At 39.9% G+C, this 9,208-nt stretch overlaps 2 non-coding genes across 2 annotated transcripts; both read right to left on the reverse strand.

The window, feature by feature from the left end:
- Nucleotides 1-4,412: 4,412 nt before the first annotated feature.
- Nucleotides 4,413-4,485, reverse strand: TRNAV-CAC (transfer RNA valine (anticodon CAC)). The gene has a single exon. It is a non-coding gene; the product is annotated as a tRNA-Val (tRNA).
- A 910-nt stretch (nt 4,486-5,395) lies between these two features.
- Nucleotides 5,396-5,468, reverse strand: TRNAV-CAC (transfer RNA valine (anticodon CAC)). The gene has a single exon. It is a non-coding gene; the product is annotated as a tRNA-Val (tRNA).
- Nucleotides 5,469-9,208: the final 3,740 nt, after the last annotated feature.

Raw genomic sequence — 9,208 nt, forward strand, 5'->3', positions numbered from 1 at the left:
GAAACATTCAAAATTCACCATTACTGGCCATCTGAAAAAAATTCGACAGGTCCAGGGTTATCGTTTTTCATCAGAACATCGATTTTTTAGCATGCACAAAAAATTATTCACAATGTCAACTGGATCGTGCCTCATATTGAATATCCACTTTTTAGAGACTCACAGAGACCGAATTTGCAATTTTTACTGACTTTTCCTCCTACGTAGATGATTGGATTTTGACCCATTACGGCAGGGAAATGACTGCAAGCTCTGCCTAAGCATGCTTTTTTTTCTTTTCAGCGAAATTCTAAATTTTTTCTCTGTCCAGTCTGTGGCAATAGAATGCTGCTTATGATGCCACATTTTGTTGAATCACCAAGGTACAACTACAGAGGAATATATGAGTCTGAAGGACATGGAACTCTTAGCTAACACATCACAATATGTGATGCTTGCCAACCAAGCACTAGATTCTGGAGCGCTGATGATCAGAACATTCTGCTCCTGAAGGAAAGGAAAGACAGCTTGATGGAAAATAAAGTCTCAGTTTATATTAACGCTCTCTCTCTATATCTATCTATCTATCTATCTATCTATCTATCTATCTATCTATCTATCTATCTATCTATCTATCTGTCTGTCTGTCTGTCTGTCTGTCTGTCTGTCTGTCTGTCTGTCTGTCTGTCTGTCTATCTATCTATCTATCTATCTATCTATCTATCTGTCTATCTGTCTGTCTGTCTGTCTGTCTATCTGTCTATCTGTCTGTCTGTCTGTCTGTCTGTCTGTCTGTCTGTCTGTCTGTCTGTCTGTCTGTCTGTCTGTCTGTCTGTCTGTCTATCTATCTATCTATCTATCTGGATACCTGCATACACATATACACATAGATATGCAATGCATTTCTTTAGATTTGTTCCAACCTCTTACCATTTATTTGAGAATCCCTACTTTTCAAGTGACTGCAAATGAAGTCATCTCTGGCACTTTTTGTCCGGTGCAAGGTAACAAAAACACATGACAACTTTTAATAAAAATCATTGGTCTCTTTGTTAACGTGCACTGTCAAACATGGGGCTTTCACACGTCAGGTAAACATGCTAACCAATACACCCAGAAGCAGATGTAGATTGCTTACCAATGCCATGATAGAACAGTTGTGAATTGAGTAGAAGAAGGCCCCCTGAATTGGAACTTATTATATACAGACTGTAAGATAGTCACAAATGCAGGCTAGGAAAAGAGATGCAAATATAAATGTATTAGAAAAATACATTGAGGAGTGATATGCTTTTATTCATACAAGGCTAGAAAAAATCACCATACTGTTGCAAGCATTCATACACCACCGAATAGATATAAACAATTCTGACATTAAACGTAAAGGTGACGATGCATTTGTATCATCACCTTGAGAAGGGTCACCTAGGAATTGAGCCCAGGGCTTCTGCACTTAAAAACGAGAAACACTCCACTAAACTAAGATGCATGTTGGTGCCAACAATTCCCAAAGTTAATGCGTGTTCCAGTTGAGCAATGAACCGAATGCAGAGCTCTTTTGAAAGTGAGGTCTGTGAATCAACAGATACATCCACATGCCAATTACTTTAGTGTTTTTAAGAGAATTGACTTTCTTGGAACGAGTCTGCATGAAACCATCTTTAGGGTCTGGACAATTTCATGGCAAAACTGCACCGCTCAACATTGCAGCCAAGACAATATAACAACTGTCTCTGCCCATTTTCGAACCAGGGACCTTTCGCGTTTGAGGCAACCATGATAACCACTTCACTACAGAAACAGAGGTCTACAGTTGATTCTTCTGTGATGAAACTGCTCAAAACAGGCTATTCCAAGGGCCTCTGGTTTAAGATTTCTTTCATGCAACCTGCCCGACAGCCCTAGCTGAACGCTTGCATATGCCATACAAGTTCAGCATTTTTGCAAAATGCTTAAAGAGAAATGTTTCCTGTTTGCTCAGGCAGGTCAAGGCTAAAAGCATGAGACTCTAGCAAACATTCATCCTCTACTGCAAAGAGGAAATTGATATTGGCTTTAAAATGCATACTTCAATACAACTTTAAAAGAGCACCAATGAATCGCTCGTCCCGGATTTGAACCCGGGAACTTTCGCACCCAAAGCGAGAATCATATCCCTAGTCCAACGAGCCTTCGAAAGGCCCGCACCTCTGAAAAGCTAATACCAGCTCTAAGCCCACAATGAAGATCATGCTGGGGACTTTTTCATGCTTGGTCTGTGAATACACATGAAATTCAGTGTCAACTTACCCTTTCTCAAATGATATCACTATCATTTATAAGTGTCCCCTTTTATTTTGTCCCAGCATTAGACACGTCTTACAGGAAGTCAGCACTTATTTATCTATTTCTGCAGTGGCTAGACCCTAAAGAGAAAGAACAAAAAGCTGTTCATAACAACATAAGAAACACATGTTGCATTTTCTCTCAAATGCTTATTCCCTTTGTGCAAATCGGAATGCCAAGGTGAATAGCTGGGCCACAGATTCTGGCTAATTATCTTTCCCTTGAATGCAAGTAGCAATAAAAACTGCCTAATGCAGGACTAAAGCATTCCTTGCAAGCCTCTAACATCATGACATAACTGAGCTGCTGGTAGCAAGCTAAGCAATACCTTCCCAAAATGAGAAGTACATGTGCTAATCCGCTCAATCAGCGCTCGATCAGGCTCGATCAGGCGAGATATAGAAAAGGTGGAAAGGGTCCAAATGGCTGTCCCTTCCTTTTTAGGGTGGGTCCTTCTGACTGACATAGGATTGCTTGTAAGAGTGGCCAGGGTCAGAGAAAAAACTTTCAACCCTTCTTAGTGTTCTATCCAGAAGCAGGCATTTTCTGTGCCTTTAATTTCAGGCTTTTCCCAACAGTCTCTGTTCTGCCTATGTAAATTAACAAAAGCAGTGCTTATTCATCACTTGCTCTAATGTCCTTCCTGTCCAGAAAGCTCTGCCTAAGTATGCTTTTTTCTTTTTCAGTGAAATTCTAAAAGGTTTCTCTGTCCAGAGAGCTTGCCGAGGATCGCAACAGAGGACCAATGGCAAGTATCTATGATGATTCTCTACAAGGTGGTAAAACCTGCGAATTTAAGGAGAAACAACTTGTTCACTCTCCACAGGGCATATTGGTCACCAAAGAAATTGGCGAAATTCAAAGATGGCGGAATAGTGAGGTGTTCCAAATACAGTGCCCCGAACGAAGACGACTTGCATATGTTTGTCACATGCCCTGCGATAGAGGACTTCTGGAAAGCAGTGAGTAATTGCTTGTCTGTCGTATTGGGCCAACAACTGGAGGTAAGCCCTGAACTTGTTATGACGGGAAGAGCTGAACTACAAGGTAAGGGCCTCAATGATAAAGTAAAGTTGGTGTTCTATGGCATACTGGTGGCTCGGAGGGAAATTTGCAGAATGTGGGTATCTGTTGACCCTCCATCAGACTTGAATTTGTTAAGAGCTATGAGAGCTATAGCAAAGCTAGACATGGCTGGTCAGAACGAGAAGAGATACAGATTTTGGACTCCGTTCTTACAACAATATGGGTGATGGTGAGGGGGGCTAAGACTTAGGTGTAATAGAACAATAAAATCCTATGATTAAGCCTCTCCAGAATCTCGGCGGAAGGTCTGCTTAAAGAAGGATGGGCGTGTGTGATACACTTGCTCCCAACAGCACTATTTCTACCATATGAGATAAAATTACCCCAGGGTGGAACCGCGACAATATGGGGTGAGGAGAGGCATATGAGGACAAAAAAAAAAAACCTTCTTAGCGTTCTCTCCAAAAGCAGGCATTTTCTGTGCCTTTAATTTCAGGCTTTCCCAGCAGTCTCTGTTCTGCCCATGCAAATTAACAAAAGCAGTGCTTATTCATCACTTACTCTAATGTCCTTCCTGTCCAGAAAGCTCTGCCTAAGTATGTTTTTTTCTTTTTCAGTGAAATTCTAAATGGTTTCTCTGTCCAGTCTATGGCAGTAGAATGCTGCTTATGATGCCACATTTTGTTGAATCACCAAGGTACAACTACAGAGGAATATATGAGTCTGAAGGACATGGAACTCTTAGCTAACACATCACAATGTGTGATGCTTGCAAACCAAGCACTAGATTCTGGAGCGCTGATGATCAGAACATTCTGCTCCTGAAGGAAAGGAAAGATAGCTTGATGGAAAATAAAGTCTCAGTTTATATTAACGCTCTCTCTCCCCCAGTATCTATCTGTCTATCTATCTGTCTGTCTGTCTATCTATCTACAACAGATACATCCACATGCCAATTACTTTAGTGTTTTTATGACAATTCACTTTCTTGGAACAAGTCTGCATGAAACCATCTTCAGGGCCTGGACAATTTCATGGCAAAACAGCACCTCTCAACATTGCACCCAAGACAATATAACAACTGTTTCTGCCCGGTTTCGAACCGGGGACCTTTCGCGTGTGAGGCGAACGTGATAACCACTACACTACAGAAACAGATGTCTACAGTTGATTCTTCTGTCTATTTATCTTTATATATGGATACCTGCATACACATACACATAGATATGCCATGCATTCCATTAGATTTGTTCCAATTTCTTACCATTTATTTGAGAATCCCTAATTTTCAAGTGACTGCAAATGAAGTCATCTCTGGCACTTTTTGGCCGGTGCAAGGTAACAAAACCACATGACAACTTTTAATAAAAATCATTGGTTTCTTTGTTAACGTACACTGTCAAACATGGGGCTTTCACACCTCAGGTAAACATGATAACCAATACACAACAGAAGCAGATGTAGATTTCTTATCAATGTCGTGATAGAACAGTTTTGAATTGAGTAGAAGAAGGGCCCCTGAATTGATACTTATTATATACAGCCTGTAAGATAGTGAAAAATGCAGGCTAGGAAAGGAGATGCAAATATCAATGTATTAGAAAAATACATAAAGAGGAGTGATATGCTTTTATTCATTCAAGGCTAGAAAAAATCAACATACTATTGCAAGCATTCATACACCACCAAATAGAAATAAACAATTCTGACATTAAACGTAAAGGTGACGATGCATTTGTATCATCACCTTGAGAAGGGTCACCGAGGAATTGAGCCCAGGGCTTCTGCACTTAAACACCAGAAACACTCCACTAAACTAAGATGCCTGTTGGTGCCAACAATTCCCAAAGTTAATGCATGTTCTAGGTGAGCAATGAACAGAATGCAGGGCTCTTTTGAAAGCGAGGTCTATGAATCATCAGATACATCCACATGCCAATTACTTTAGTGTTTTTAAGACAATTCACTTTCTTGGAACGAGTCTGCATGAAACCTTCTTTAGGGCCTTGACAATTTCATGGCAAAACGGCACCTCTCAACATTGCAGACAAGACAATATAACAACTGTTTCTGCCCGGTTTCGAACCGGGGACCTTTCGCGTGTGAGGCGAACGTGATAACCACTACACTACAGAAACAGATGTCTACAGTTGATTCTTCTGTGATGAAACTGCTCAAAACAGGCTATTCCAAGGGCCTCTGGTTTTAGATTTCTTTCATGCAACCTGCCCGACAGCCCTAGCTGAACGCTTGTATATGCCATGCAAGTTCAGCATTTTTGCAAAATGCTTAAAGAGAAATGTTTCCTATTTGCTCAGGCAGGGCAAGGTTAAAAGCATGAGACTCTCGCAAATATTCATCCACTACTGCAAAGAGAAAATTGATATTGGCTTTGAAATGCATACTTCAATAATACTTTAAAAGAGCACCAATGAAAGGTCTCGTCCAGGATTTAACCCCGGAACCTCTCGCACCCAAAGCGAGAATCATACCCCGAGACCAACAAGCCTTCAAAAGGCCTGCACCTCTGAAAAGCTAATACCAGCTCTAAGCCTGCAATGAAGATCATGCTGGGTACTTTCTCGTGCTTGGTCTTTGAATACACATGAAATTCAGTGTCAACTTACCCTTTCTCAAACGATATCACTATCATTCATAAGTGTCCCCTTTTATTTTGTCCTAGCATTGGACACGTCTTACAGAAAGTTGTAAAATAGTTAAAAAATGAATAAAAGAGAGAATCATGTAAAACGTTTGAGCAAGGTGGGTTTATTAAAACCTCATCCCAAGTACAGCCTACAGCAACTGACTCAGTCAGAACCTAAGACAGAGTCTGTTCTAAGAACATAGAACACAGGTAAAGAACATGGAGACTTAAAGGGAAAGGTAGCAAGACATCACACATCTCCCTTCTATACAGAAAGAAAAGAACAAAGTTTCAAACATAGTCTTTCAAATAAGAGGGAGCTCTACGAGTTCTTTGACTTCTCTTAGGTGGATGCAAAGACCTATTTACAGAAGAGTAAGAATCAAAGTGGAAATTATTGCATGAATTATCAGCAACATTAGAAAAAGGCAAATCAGGATTAACAACAACTACACGACTCTTATTCCAAATCCTCCCATCATCAGTCTTGACAGCATTTTTAAAGATTTTAATAACAGTTCTAATGTTGGTGTATTTCGACCACGGTTTACATCCCACAGGAGCCTTAATTTTAACAAGATCACCTATTTTGACCTCAAGAGAAGAAACGCTATTCCTAAGATCAAAATATGTCTTGCGAGCATCCTGTTTGAGTAACTCCCTGCTTCTCCACTCACCAACATCATTATTGACAAGACCCTTGTTCAGACACATCCACCCTGGACACATCAAAGTGTTAGGAGCTCTTCCTTTGAAAAGCTCAAACGGGGACCTTCCAGTAGTAGAATGTGGGGCAAAACGATAGATGTTAATCCTGTCCTGGAGAGTGGACTTCCAATCTAAACCAGAAGAACGAGCCAGTTGTATAGATTCTTTTAGAGTCTTATTGACTCTTTCTACAGCACCATTAGTTTCAGAATGGTAAAGTGAACACATTTTGTGAACAATTCCACATTTCCTTAGGAAGTCAGTAAACAAGGAAGAACAAAACTGAGGACCATTGTCAGACAGAAGACTATTTGGAAAGCTTTCCTTATTAAATACAGGTTCCAAAAACTTAATAACTGAATTAGATGTAATTTCCCTGACAGCAGAAACCTCGATCCACCTAGAGTATAAATCAATCAACACAATGAGATAAGGGGTATCAGAAACACCAGAGAGAGGACCAATAATGTCAATAGCGACCTCATCCCACGGATGACCAGGTAAAATCCTCTTCACTATAGGCATTTGTCTTGTTTTTAAAATTTTGTCACTTGAACAGCATTCAGGACATTCACGTACCATTCTCTCAATTTCTAGGTCCATACCAGGCCACCAAAACTGCATGCGAAGAAACTCTTTTGTCTTGACAAGGCCTAAATGTCCACAATGAGCAAGGGACAATAACTTACACCTTAGAGAGGCAGGGGGAACAAGTTTGGTACCACGAGTTAAAAGTCCATCACACACAGACAGTTCATCAGAAACCAACGACCAAGGCTTATCCAAGCAAGAATTATTTTTTAAGGAAAGAATAACCTTCAAAATATCTTCTCCAGCTCAGATCTCCATTCAGACTCAGGAATTGCACCATCAGTCACTTCACAGACATTCACAAACTCTTCTGGATCAGGCATATCATCTTCTTCAGAGCACTCTGTATCAACTAGCCTTGATAAGCAATCCGCAGACCTGTTGGCTATGCCAGGAATATACTCAACCTCGAACTCAAATTCTTGTAAAGAAACAATCCATTTCCTTATCCTTGATGAGATGGCATCCAAACCTTTCTTTGAAAAGACTTCTTTCAGAGGTTTATGATCCGACAAAACATAGATTTTTGTCCCCCAAATCAAATTTTTAAACTTTCTTAAACCCCAAAAAATTGCTAAAGATTCCTTTTCTATTACAGAGTAATTTAACTCTGAACCTCTGAGACAACGAGAGGAACAACAGATCAAAGAATCTTTACCATCCTTTTTTTGAACTAGAACAGCACCTAAACCCTTATCGCTTGCATCTGTAAACATGACAGTAGGAAGACCAGGGACAAAAGCATGAAGAGAAGGTGCTTTGGTCAGTTCTTCCTTGATGCTTAAGAATTCAGATTTACAAATGGGAGACCAATTGAAAGTTGCATTTTTTACGGTAAGTCTTCTTAAGTTATGTGTCTTATTTGCAAAATTAACATTGAATTTACTATAAAATTCTACCATACCCAAAAAGGAAAGGAGCTCATCTTTGCAGGTAGGTTCTTTTACTTTATCTATAGCTTCAACTAACTCCTTCTTGGGAAAAACTCCATTACAAGTGATGCGATGACCCAAGTAATTAACCTCTTGTACTCTAAATTTACATTTTGCTCTCTTCAGAGTCATGCCTGCTCCTTCTAGACGTCTCAGAACCAAAGAAACACGACTATCATGCTCATCAACATTGCTACCATAAATTAACAAGTCATCTTGATAGCACTTTACACCAATTAGTCCCTTCAAAATTCTTGACATGATTCTCTGAAAAACAGAGGCCGCAGAAACGAGGCCAAAGGGCATTCTTCTGAACTTAAATGTACTCATAGGTGTTATAAAAGCAGTTAAGTCCTGTGATGAATCATCTAGCACTACCTGATGATAGGCAGAAGCCAAATCAAGAGTAGTAAAGTATTTTGCCCCTTCAAGAGTGCAAACCATTTCATCTATATTGGGAAGGGGAAACCTATCAACTATGACCTCCTTATTTAAGGATCTCAAATCAATGCAAAGGCGAATTTCGCCGGTGGGTTTCTTCGCTATCACAACAGGAGCAAGCCATTCAGTTGCTTCAACTGGAACAATTATGTTGTTCTTGATAAGCTTATCTAACTCCTCCTGTACCTTAGCCTGTTCAACAAGTGGAATTCTCCTTACTTTAGCTACAACTGGGAGCGCGTTAACTTTCAATTTTATGAGATGTTTGTAGCCAAGTAAACACCCCAATTCATCTTTGAAAACATTAGGAAATTTCTTTGCCAAGGACAAGGATAAGTTTTCATCACTCACAGTATTAGGTGTGTTAGTTATTTCATGAATTTGAACTTGAGGAGAAGCATTGGGATCAAGGGTAACCCCTAACTGTCGTTGATGAAACCAACCCAACAAAGCATCACCTTTCTTTGATACATAAACTTTTCCCACAATTATGCGAGAACCAAGTTCAATTACAGCCATGAAATATCCCAACATTGAAATAGGTTTGTCACTATAACCT

Source organism: Lissotriton vulgaris, chromosome 8, assembly GCF_964263255.1.
Source record: "Lissotriton vulgaris chromosome 8, aLisVul1.2, whole genome shotgun sequence".
NCBI lineage: Eukaryota > Metazoa > Chordata > Amphibia > Caudata > Salamandridae > Lissotriton > Lissotriton vulgaris.